Source organism: Rhea americana, unplaced genomic scaffold, assembly GCF_003343005.1.
Source record: "Rhea americana isolate MKP2758 unplaced genomic scaffold, rheAme1 scaffold_21, whole genome shotgun sequence".
In the NCBI taxonomy this organism is placed as follows: domain Eukaryota; kingdom Metazoa; phylum Chordata; class Aves; order Rheiformes; family Rheidae; genus Rhea; species Rhea americana.
In genome coordinates this window covers 4,145,359-4,156,949 of record NW_028186258.1, presented here as the reverse complement: position 1 = coordinate 4,156,949, position 11,591 = coordinate 4,145,359, and the positions used below count along the sequence as shown (strand labels likewise).

The following is an 11,591-nucleotide window of genomic DNA, read 5'->3' as shown; positions in this document are numbered from 1 at the left end:
GAGGATCTGACCAGCTCGAAAGGATTTGCGGGGATGTAACAGTTCCGCCGCCCGCTCGCCGCTGCGGGGAGCCGCGGCCGCCGCGCTCGGGGGTTTAGCTTTCGGCTGCGCTGGTTTTGAAGAAGGCGGAGTGAGAAAGCGGACGGGAGACGTTTTCGCCCCGCCGAAACGAAGCATCAGGCGCCCGCGCGAGTGCGGCACCCACCCGCGCGCTGAGCCCCGGGGGCGGGCGGCAGAGCGAGGCCAAACCCGGCGCGCCGCACTGCGCGCGGCTCCGCTCCCGCGGCGCCGCGGCTCTGCCCCGCTTTCGGGGCGCCGGCGGGCCCCTTCCCGCCCCGGCGCGTCTCCCGCCTCCGCCTTGGCGCGCGAGGCGCTAACAGGCGGCTTCCCCGCGCCGCCGCCGTCGTGCAACTCGGTTTCATCGCACGGCGTTGGGACGTTTCCGTGGCGTTCGCCAAACGTAAGCTTCTGGCTCAGGTTCCTGGATATACACAATTTTTTTCTGTCGTGGCCTGATTAGCTACACTTCTCATTAGACATTCGCTCCTAATTGACTCAATTAGGAGTCAATAAGCTTTTCTCAAGCTTATTTTTTCAGAYATTATTTGTTTTGTCACTTGTTTGCTTTTTCACACCGATTCAGCTAGTTAGTTTTACCCACAGCCGCCTGTCTGCTGACAACTACTTTTTCACTCCAAAAGGATTTTCCCGATGGTTTTGTGGAAGTTTTAGAGCCTTCTCTGTCGAGGCCGAGAGCCGTTCCCCGCAGACGAGCCCGAGGACCTCGGCACGGACCGTGCACGAGGCGTCTTAGAGACACTTCTCACAGCGAAGGTTTCCCAACCCACGGTCACTCCAATTGATTTTTCCTGTAGGCTCGGGGGGGACTTGCATACAACGAGGATATTGTCTCTGAGTTAAAACATAGCACGGGCTTATTTCACATCTTTCAAGGAAGGGTTGGAGACTAGCCACATACGTTTTGAAATCTCTGGACCACAAATAAGCCATTAAAACCGATTTTGCAAGCTGTGGGTTTTACAATAGAGGGAGGGATTGGATCGTTCGCCCGTTTTGGACCTTGGAGTAGCATTTCTTGACTCCTGTTCCAAAACAAGAGCAGAACAAATTGAATGTTGCAAGTGCCTTGTGCAGGACTGTTCCAGTAACATYACCCCTTCCGAGTGGGCTTCTGCGGCTGCTTTTCCCCGAGATACTGAGGACAGGGCTCTGACTTCAGCTGAGCRAGCAGTTAACACGCTCTCCGGAGTAACGCTTCTGGGGGCAACGAGGAAACTGTAAAGCTGAACCTGGTTGCAAGTCACAACCTGCCTGGGACCTCAGAGAGCCTCCCGGATGTTTCGGATGGTCAATCTCTGGCTTCACCCTGCAGACTAAGGAAGCAGCACTCAGAACACAGCCAAATRCAAAGCTCCTTCTAAGCCTCTCCCTGAAAGAAAGTCTCTGAGTTTTATGTAGAAAAATAGAAAAGCCCTTAATATTCTCCCTGCAATAAATGCTATCATCTTTAAATGTACTTCCACAATCACAAGCACCACTTTCTTTGTTCTTCTTTAACTGAAAGTGATTAAACTGTCAACTGATTAACTGAATTATTTACAGCTGCTGGTTTCCTCAGGYGGTTTATAATGAGCTTGACTGGCTCCTGGGGCTGCTTGCAAGTCAGCCTGGACTCCAGCTGGACTGAAGGCTCCTTGTGCCACCAGCAGAAAATGCAGGTTTTAAAGACCCCCCCCCCAATATTTTTTTCTCCTTTCCCTGGAAGAAGCTGATTCTGTATAGTTCTTACTATGAGTAATTTGCCTTTAATTTCAAACTAAGTAGATGGGCTGGTAAGGCCCAAGTGTGTCTGTGCACAGCCTGGTGTCTGCGTGAGGCAGACCGGGAGGGGAGCCCTTGGGTCTCGTTGCTAGACTGAAACAATGATCAGTTTTGGTGATCTTTGCTGAGCTTGGTGCACTCTGAGATTGAGCTAATCAGTAAATATGTTTTCCTTCTGATAATGAGGTTTCCTGTTATCATGACAAATACACAGGGTGGTTGGTAAACTCAGCTTTGAGGTGAAGTAGGGTATCCTATGGGTTCTCTGTGTTATGTAGCAGGGTTGAGTTTTCTGGTGTAAGCACCAGAATGCCCCAATTCCCCTGGCTTTCCCAGGGACCTGGGTAGCTGCAGCCCCTGTGCTGCTGCTGCTCCACAGCAACATGCAGTTGGAAATAGAACAAACTCTGGGAAATAGGAATGTAACCAGCTCCCCTACTGACCTTTATTTTACTGGCTCTAAAACAGGAAAAGCATGCCCACCGGCTCTGCGAACACCTTAAATAACTGAAAGACCCTCTGCTGCTCCTAGCTGCCGGCCACTTCCTCATTTATTTTCCTCTTGGCTAACGACAGTTTGCATATACACGTATGTGCATGCACACACACACATATATAGATATATGTATACACATTTTCAGTTCCTTGCAGCTCTCATCCAAGAAAGCAGACGAGTCCACTTTGTCCCCTCACTTCCTTCCAGCAGCAGCAGAGTGGCGCAGCGGAAGCGTGCTGGGCCCATAACCCAGAGGTCGATGGATCGAAACCATCCTCTGCTAGYGGCAACTTGTTTTTCTCCTTCTCTGCAGATATTCAAGGCCCGCCTGGACGCAGCCCCGTCCGACACGCTCTAGCTGCCCGTACCCCTCAGCAGGGGGGTCGGACTAGATGATCTCCAGAGATCCGACCTTGCCGAGCCCTCGGCGGTCCTCAGGCTGCTCCTGCTCCCCGGCGCTCGCCGAGGTCACCTGGCCGTTTCGGAGATCTGCTTTGCTTGAACTTTCGCTGTTTGGCAGCCTAAAGAAGCCTGACTGAAAGGGTAAGGAGAGAATCCTCTGCGGCTCTGACACRCCTCTGCAGATTGGCAGAGCTATTTTTGTTTAAAGTGTTTTTTCGCCCCTTCGGGTAYGTGTGCTGCACCCTCCGTGGCTGTTCTGCACGTCCTACAGACAGGAAGAGTTACTGTGGGGTTCTCTCCATCCCTTTCTTTTTTCAGTGTTCTTGTTTAAGCAGTGACTTTTATTCAGGTTCCACAGTCTGACTTGCAGAGTATGAACAAAAAACTACCGTTGCCTTTAGTGTGGTCCTACACTATTGCAAAATCAACTTGTTGCTTCTGGCAAACCCTGTGTTCCCCGGAGCTTGGTCACTCCAACTTGCAAGCAGCCATACAAGGAAAGTRGGTCTGAGATTAATCACCTAAGATCTGTTAGATACTTTTATTTACCTTTTTGAACTTAGCATCTGTTGGTAAGAAGCTTTCTCTCTTGCTGCCTTGAATTTTAAGCTGTGTAAAAATGTTGGCACATATATATGTATTTTCTATGTATCACCACTYTGACATTTTTCCACAATTATGCAGAACTTCCTAACTTGGTTAATAGGAGTGGTTTTATATTGGTCTTAAGCAGTGGTCTTGGTGTAGGGAAAATGGAAAGCAAATGCATTTAATCATGATCTTSAGGGGAAAACATTGATATTCCAGATCTGCCCTTTTGAATTGAAGGTGTTGAGCACGTTAGTTGCTTACACATGGCTATCTCCCACTTTCACAAATACCTTAAGATACAGATAAGACCTCTGGGGATCTTAAAAAAAGCAAGTAGATCCTTAAAGCCCATTAGGAAGCTGGCACCATTCTGAGCATCTTGATCCTCAGGCACTTCAGCAAAATCTGCTGTTTGCTGCTAGTCTGACAGATCTGGGCAAGGAGGGAAATGAGCTGAGTGTCCTGCTGTGCATCTGGACGGTGCTCCAAAATAACGCAGTCCAACGCTCCGTTATCGATTYTTGGCAAATGTGGGCCTGGGACCTGCAGGGTCTGACCGGAAAAGCGCTGGAGGCCGCTGGGTCTGGGAGCTGCTTGCATGACACTTCAAACCAAAAAATGCCGGGGCCAATCCTGACTGCGAGGGCTCAGAGCAGCCTCCCTGCGCTTCGTTAGCTGTGTTTGGTGCAAATCTGCTTGGTMTTTGTAAAGACCCAGCTGTTCTCCAGAGGGGAGCAGCTGACTGCTGAGGCAGAACAGCAGATACGGTATGGCCATATGTGCAGATGGTTGTTGTTTCTCATGACACATTTGCTTTTTATTTGTCAAAGATGCTTCCTAGCAGATAAAAGGCCATCTCGCTGCCTGCATTTGTTCTAGGGAGGCTTGAGCACTGTTTACTCAAGACGAGGAGGCTGAGAAAAGGCTTAGTTAGCATGTGAATTAGCATGAAGGATAGATGGAGAATTAACTTTTGCCTGGGTGACGCTGGGCTGACGTGGGTGGGAGCTGTGCTCTGTGCCCACGGCCAGGCTTGCGGCTGGGCGCGCRGGGCAGCCGCTCGCTGGGGAGGCCAAGCGCTGCTGCTGTGATGGTTTCTCCAGCCACCACCCTCCCACGAACAAGGTCCACCGCAGCCCTTCATCTTGCTGTGCTGCTGCAGCCTGGCTTGGGCTCTCTTTGCCTTCTTGCATGTAACAGCTGTTATTTTATGATATTTTATGATAACTGTTATTTTAACGATGGGCGGCTGCAGGAGCAGCTGTCAGCCGTCTGCGACCTGAGCTCTGCTGTTCCTGCGGACCCCAGGGCAGGGCCCGGGCGTGCGTTTTGGCTTGTCCAAYGCAGCCCTGACCCCGACCCATGACGGTAGCGAACAAGCATTGTGGTCGGCCAGACGGACACGTGGTGGGGTTGTCATTATGAAACATGTAGCTCTGGGAAGGGAACTTTCTTAAGAGTGAATATTCGAGTGAGTCAGTGGATCCACATCAGCGCAGATTGGGTGCAAGTGGGAGGATGAATCCTTCCAGGCCTGTGCAAAATCCCTGCCCAAATTGTGCTGGGAATGCCAGAAGTTTGCAAAGGGATTTACAGATGTGCAGTTGCTGCCTTTTTAAGGGAAAGCAGCGAAAAGAAGTCACTGGAGAGTTAAATGTCCTCTACCACCTTTATTACATGGAGGAAATGTGGCATGGGATGAAAGGAAGAGCTTTATTTGCTGTTGAAGATGTGGTAGGCAACATCCAAAAATATGAAGTCACTTCCAAAAARCACAGCTGCTGAGCGCGCACTATGATTTCCATATGCCTGGTTGTCTGAGAACGTCTCGGTGGCAGTCTCGGAACAGGAACGGCGTCACGAGCGCTGCCGAGCTCCGCAGGCCGCAGGGTTATTTTTCTGGTTGTGTTTTGCGACGCTGTTTTGTAACGCTAACCTCCCAGAAAAAGGATGTTCCCCTGCACTAGCACCTTACCGGCTCGTTTAATGGCAGTTTTGCCTTTAAGGTGTGAGATTAAGCAGACTCTTCTATTGCTTTGAAACTTTGTGGATGGGCGTTAGCTCCAAAGGTGTGTTTTAGTTCAGGCTGTTGGCAAACAGAAGAAATTACGGGATGAAATCCTGGAAAAGGTGTCACTCGTGTTAGAGGGCCATAGATCGGGGGTGCGATAACCTCCCAGGCTCCGCGGAGACGCCGGCGCTGCCGGAGGCTGAGAGCAGTTGGCGCCCGAACGCCCGGTCCCCAGTGCGGGTTCAGAGCTTCGCTCCGAGGGACGGCGCTGGGTCCTTGCCCGCTTGCAGGCTAAATTCTCTGATCACAACTGTTTACGTGGTCTGTTTTAAATGATAGAAAAATATTCAGGTTTCCCTCTAGAGGGAATCCCCCCCACCACCACTCTTTGGGTAAAAGAGCGGTAGGGTTTTCTTGTTTAGACCCTTGCGTTAAAGCCAACACGTCAGCCACTGCTCCGGAAGGTTGMTCTACGGCAAACCGAGCCCCAGCTGCCTGCGGGGTCTGGGCTGCACGTGACCCCCGAGGAGCCCGAAYGCGCCCCGCGTGCTCACCCACGCGTGGGAGAGGAGGTCTCGGCCGCCCCGTGGTCGTGTCCATCAGCAGGCGCGGGATGGTCCCGTGCTGGGCAAATAAATACACCACGGCCAGGTAACCATGCGGGAGATGAAGGTTTGGGGAATGGAGATGCTGAACCAGTCCGGATATAGCTTGTGCTGGAGGAACTGAGGGATGAGGACTGATATGAGTGTCCTGGCTTCAWCAACACGTTGGGTGGAAGTCTCTGGAAGAGGGGAGGAGGACTGGCCGTGCCCTCGCTGGGCTGTGGGCGGCCCCGTCGGGAGGACCTCTCGGAGCCGGCAAGTCTGCGCAAACCAAGCTTGCGTGCGCCGAGCGGAGCTTTGCAAAAGGTCGTCGACTTSGGTCGCGGCTCAGCAGGAGTGAAGCTGCGTTGAAGCACTCGAAGCGTGACGGGTTTGGCGCGCTCAGCCTGCGAGCGCTGGGACTTCGCCGTGCCGCCCCTCGAGCACCCTTCCCGCGCGGCCGCGGCCTGCCGCTCGCGCGCGCTCGCCCTGTTTGCCCGTGTTAACAACTTCCCCTGGGGCGGCGGCGGGTCGCGTGGGGCAGCGCTGTTTGCCGTGCACTTAGGGAGCCGCGGCGGGTCGCTGCGCCGTGCTCGGGGGGGCGATCCTGGCAGTGGCACTTGTGACCGCAGAGTGCTTTGGAGAAGGCTCTTAAGCAGCCGCTTGGGACATTCCTTGAGTTTGCAAATTATGTAAGTGGCTGAAACATTTCAGACTTAGATTACAGCCATAGATAAGCTGAATATGCTCTTTCAGTGGACTGTGCTAGTGCTCTCACCAGGTTTTATTTCTCTCCGTTCCCTCTAGAAAGTCAAGTGCTTGCCTGGATCCTGTGTGTGCTAGGGAGGTCTCCAAGTTGCTGGATTTATGCCTATATTCAAATTTTCCCTTTATGCAAACCATGGATCTTGGGAATTTCCTGTAGATATCGAYGGACTTTGGAGCTAGCTCATAGGTGAGCAAACTGCTTCAATTAGTCTATAATCTATGAGAGCAAGCGGCAGCCTGCTGCACGCAAGCTGCTCCCCTCTGCTTCTTGCCTCCTCCTCAAACTGCTGAAGGACTTTCCAGCATGTGATTAGTTTCTCGAGAAGAACGGCGTGTTTTTTTTATTTTCAAGAAAAAAAAAAAAGAAGAAGAAAGGAGGGGGAAAGAAAAACTTACCCACCCTCTGAYTTGCCTTGTCAGATGTTGGAAGTGCAGTGATTTGACAAAGACGTGGATGTGGGCTTGCGGGCGCCCGGCCCCAGCAGGCAGCGTGCTGTGTGCTCAGTAGCATGCCTTGGCTCAAAACCTCGCTCAGCAGGAAGCTTATAATGAAAGGGTTATTGAGCAAGGAACAGAAAGATTTAGACTAAAGTCACTCCAGAGTGAACAGCTGGCTTTGTTTTTAATTTGTGCTATCAAGAAGGGATGGAGGGGGAGAAAAAGAGGAAGTTCTCCCTCCTTCAAGTCAGGCACATCCATGACCTTCAGATGCTTAATCACTCCACTTAACTGCTTGCTTTTGATACTTCCACATCTGTAATGTCCCTTGTCTGAAAAGGTAGTGAAGCGCTTTAAAACTGGGGTTGTGACCTGAGCCGCCACCCCCTCCCTGGGGGAAGCTGACCGCAGCCGGAGCGGAGAGTAAGCGGCTGGCCCTGGGAAGCTCAGCACCGGAGGCAGGACTGGCGCCCGAGGCACAGCGCTCCTCTGCGCTTGCTTTCCTGATGAGCATATATTTTATGGAGGCAGAGTATGTGTCAGGATGGAGGGGAAGGGTGGAAGTCTGGGGCTGGAAGTGTGCTTGCCAGCTTCTACCACAAATTAATTGTATTTGGCTTGCCCAGCTAGTATTCATTGCCTTGAGAGCATGCAAACAGAGTTTTGCAAGACTGAGCTCTCCCAGCTCCAGCTGTGACACATTTTACCCCCAACACTCCAGTAAAAGACCCCATGTGCTACCCTTGATTTTTGAATGTGCTTTATGAGCACTAATGATCTTGCGCTTGATAGATGCCTGTTGCCACTGCATCCGTCCCTGACTTCTCCCCTCCGTCTGCAGCGTGTCCGGTGCTGCCTGGTTAACTCCTTCAGCCCCAGCTGTGGCCACGTTTCACGCAAGATCTGCATGCGTTGTAACGCTCATAAAAGCAGTGAAGGCCTCTAATGTGAGAGCTGCTCTGGCTGTGCTGGGGATCGTCAGCGTGGGGAGCAGCTCAGGGTTCAGCAAACTGCCTACGAACTCCTGCAGTGCAGCTGGGTCACTGCTTGAGTGAGCTGCCCGCCCTCCTCAGTGGTGACAGGACCCACCTTCTCTGCGCCTTGCAGATGACGCTAGTTCAGATAGCAAGCAGAAAACGAAGTAAATTATTTATATCTTGCTACTGAAGCTATTGTTCCTGGGTGATGGCTGTGTTTTATTCCCTCCATAGCCCGCAATGCAAGCAGCTTTAGAAGGAAAAACTAAGAATCCTATAGATACCCTTCCCTCCCCTGGGGGGTTCTCCATGGTGGAAAGGGAAAGAAAGTTGTCTAGGCTTCAGACTGGTGAAAGTCCTTGGTTAATCAAAAGAACAGAAAAAGCTGTGTGCTTCTGTGCTGTTTCTGCTCTCTGAGTCTCTTGTGGGAATGGGATGAGGTCACTAAGGATGTCCACACTGTGGTGTAGGAGAAGATATCACAGCCTTGTCCAGCAGAAATATTGCTGATTCCTGTGGCCATGCCTTCACCAATGACTTGTTTCTGCAGACACACTTGGCCCTTGACGGTCTCGGTGAACTTGGGCCTGCTGGGCCCTGGGAGTTCATAAGCTTTGTAGGTGGATGTTAACTGGTAGCTCTGCACTCTTCTCTCTCATCACTCCAACCAGCGTGATGCTCGGCTGCATTTTCAACAAGGAGCGAGAAGGTCAGCAGAAGGAGATGAAGTAATGGTATAAGACCAACTCCCCAGCTCTCCTGAGCAAAGGAGATGCATCAGCCCCAGGAAGTAGCAGCAATGTGGGCACATCTGCAGCAATAAGATGTTTGGGTCCATACGTTGCTATACTGTAAAGCTCTGATTACTGGTGCGGAGGCTGCATGGCATGAGGGAAGCATGTGGGCCCATGAGGCAATGTGTGACTCCAAGCCCCAAAGGCTTCAGGAAGCCTTTGCTCTTACCTGTCTCAGAAGAGAGGCTTTAATTACTTAATGGTTGTGGGAGCCCAGTATACAGAGCATCAGGATACCTGGCTGTTGGGATGGTTCTTGGAGCGAAGAAATGTGTGTTACGGCTGGCTGTTAGCTTGGGCTAACGGAGCTTCCTAGCTGGGAGTATCTGGGATCTGCCCGATGGATTTTGGTGCATAGGCTGGAGGGGTGGGTGCTATTAACCCTTGTCTTGTCAGGCTGGGAGCCCCGTAGGGCAGGTATGCCACCTCCGTGAGGCCACATGCATGTCCAGAGCGTGGGAGCCCTCTCGCTTGTCCCCTAGAGCCCAGCCCACTCCTATAGGATAAATAAATCTGTTTTGTTTCTCTCTTGAAGGAAAAGGGCTGAGGGCTTCCTAAAACCAATTGGGTAAATTGTTTATTGTATGAATTTCAATGAAGGTTTTGGAAAGGAAGTGGTCTGTAAGCCCTGATAAACGCTGCATGGCAGATAGCAGCAGGGCAGGGTTGTGGCTCCAACAGGGGCGCATCGGAGCTCGCGGGYGTGCGGGGACAAGGAGCCGTGTCCCACGGACTGCCGTGCCCCCCGGGGCTGCGGCTCCTGCCTGCTCTTTCCCAAAGCCTCCGGTGCCGGCTGTTGTCAGAGCCAGGATGCTGGGTTGGATGGACTTGCCTCTGACCTACTGGYGCTGAGGAGACACGTTCCTGGTTGTTTTGTGCGTATATTGGGTGATATCGTAAGCAAAGCAAATAGCTAGAGCCTGCTCTGCAGCACAAGCAGCTGCTTCCTAATGCTTCTCTGAGCCTCCGACTCAAAAATACTGACTTTGCTCCTGTGGGAAGGAGCAACAAGTTAAGCAATCCAGTGACTTAAGTGATCACCCAAAATATACCCGAGTGATAATATCAGCCTCTGCGAACAGTCCTTTCTTGGAGGGCCTGGAGGAAGCAAGAGCTTGGTGAAGAAGGGCTTCCAAAAAGGAGGGTGAACAATAAATGGGCAGTTTCAGAAGTAAACACAGTGGCCGAGTAGGAGCTGGAAGCCTTGCATGTGTGCAAGTTTGCTGCTCAATTGCTGCAATAGGCTTCTCCTAGAGCTGCTACAAACAGGGGCTCTTGGCTTGCAGGTTAAATCCCAAAGACACCCTACTCCTGTGGCCATGAGCTACTTATGTAATTATGTGCCTCAAGTGTCAGGCTCCAAATGAGATGTTACTTTAGCTGCAGTAAACTTATATTACCTCCCTTCAAAGCCTTAAACTTCCACAAAGTAAGCTTTTAAACTGCATCGGCTTGTTACCACGCRTCTAGAACCTCAGAATTCAGTGCAGAAACAGGACGGCTCAAATGAAGTATGAGTTRAGAAAGCTCAATAGCAAAATGAAGTGTAAAATGGACGTTACCTACCAAAGATTACTGTTTTTCTAGTGTTAAGAAGGATCATGACACTTGGCCTAGTGGTTGTATTTTAGGAACTGCAAGCAAATGTTTATCCTAGCAATTGAGTCTCTATCGAAATAATTTGTGTCTTGTTAAAATGTAGGTAATCCTTTGCAGTCACTGTTATGTAAAAGAAAAATAGTGGTCTGGCCAGAGCAAAAGCTGTTTTGGAAGATAGATGCAAGTACCGCAGGACATGGATTTGTATTGGCCCTGAAGTTATTTATGTAATATTTTTCATTGTCATATTGAAAATTATACATCATCTGTGGCTCAGATTTTTTCTGCTGTTGCTGAGAAATCCCTGGATACTAGTCAAACTTCTATTGATGAAGAGAAAATATTTGGTGCCCTAAAATCATTCTAGAGCAGCTTAAAGTTTCCGTCCCTGCGAACCGCCCGTAACTGACTGTGCAGTTGCAGCGCCGGCGGCGAGATGGGACGAACCCGGTTCCTCCGGAGAGCGAAGCTCTGCAGGCCGGGGCGCGCGGGTGAAGGTGGGTCTGCCGCAGCTGCGCGGGTCGCCGCACCGACCGCGGTGAGCTCACAGGAAGCTCTGTGGTTTCTCTTGGTCCAGATGGGAGAAGTGTTTATGTAGGAGTGTCCTCCCCAGAGCTGGCTAACGGCGGAGTCGGAGCGCTTTCGCCTCCGTTTCGAGGTAGTGCTGCAATCCCCCGGGGTCGGGGCGGGAGGCTCCTGCCCTCCGCTTGCTACGGGAGGTGGAGGGGAAATGGTTTTCCAAGTCACTCCCAGGAACTCTGCGTTTTTATGTGAAAAAGGCAGGCTTGGCAGATCACGCTGCCAAGTTGTTGGCTGGAGKAGAAACTCCTTGGAGCTTGTTTTGCTGACAGGAGGTACTGGATGGCTGCGCTAGCTTCTTGGGAGTAAARCTCTTCATTTTACAAATTTTGGAGAGTTTTACTGAGGACATGTCAATGTGGGGAGGCCTTGGGTACTCCAGTGGGGCTTCCCAAAAGTAGTTACAACACAGACAGCAGTGTGTGATGGCCCAGCCAACATAGTGTGCAATAGCTGGTGACATGTGGACATGTGCCTGTTGTCCTGCTCAAGGAGTTCAGGGAAAAAAGC

General features: G+C 51.3%; 1 non-coding gene across 1 annotated transcript; it reads left to right on the top strand.

Moving 5' to 3' along the window:
• Positions 1-2,549: 2,549 nt before the first annotated feature.
• On the top strand, positions 2,550-2,621 carry TRNAM-CAU (transfer RNA methionine (anticodon CAU)). Its single transcript has one exon. It is a non-coding gene; the product is annotated as a tRNA-Met (tRNA).
• Positions 2,622-11,591: the final 8,970 nt, after the last annotated feature.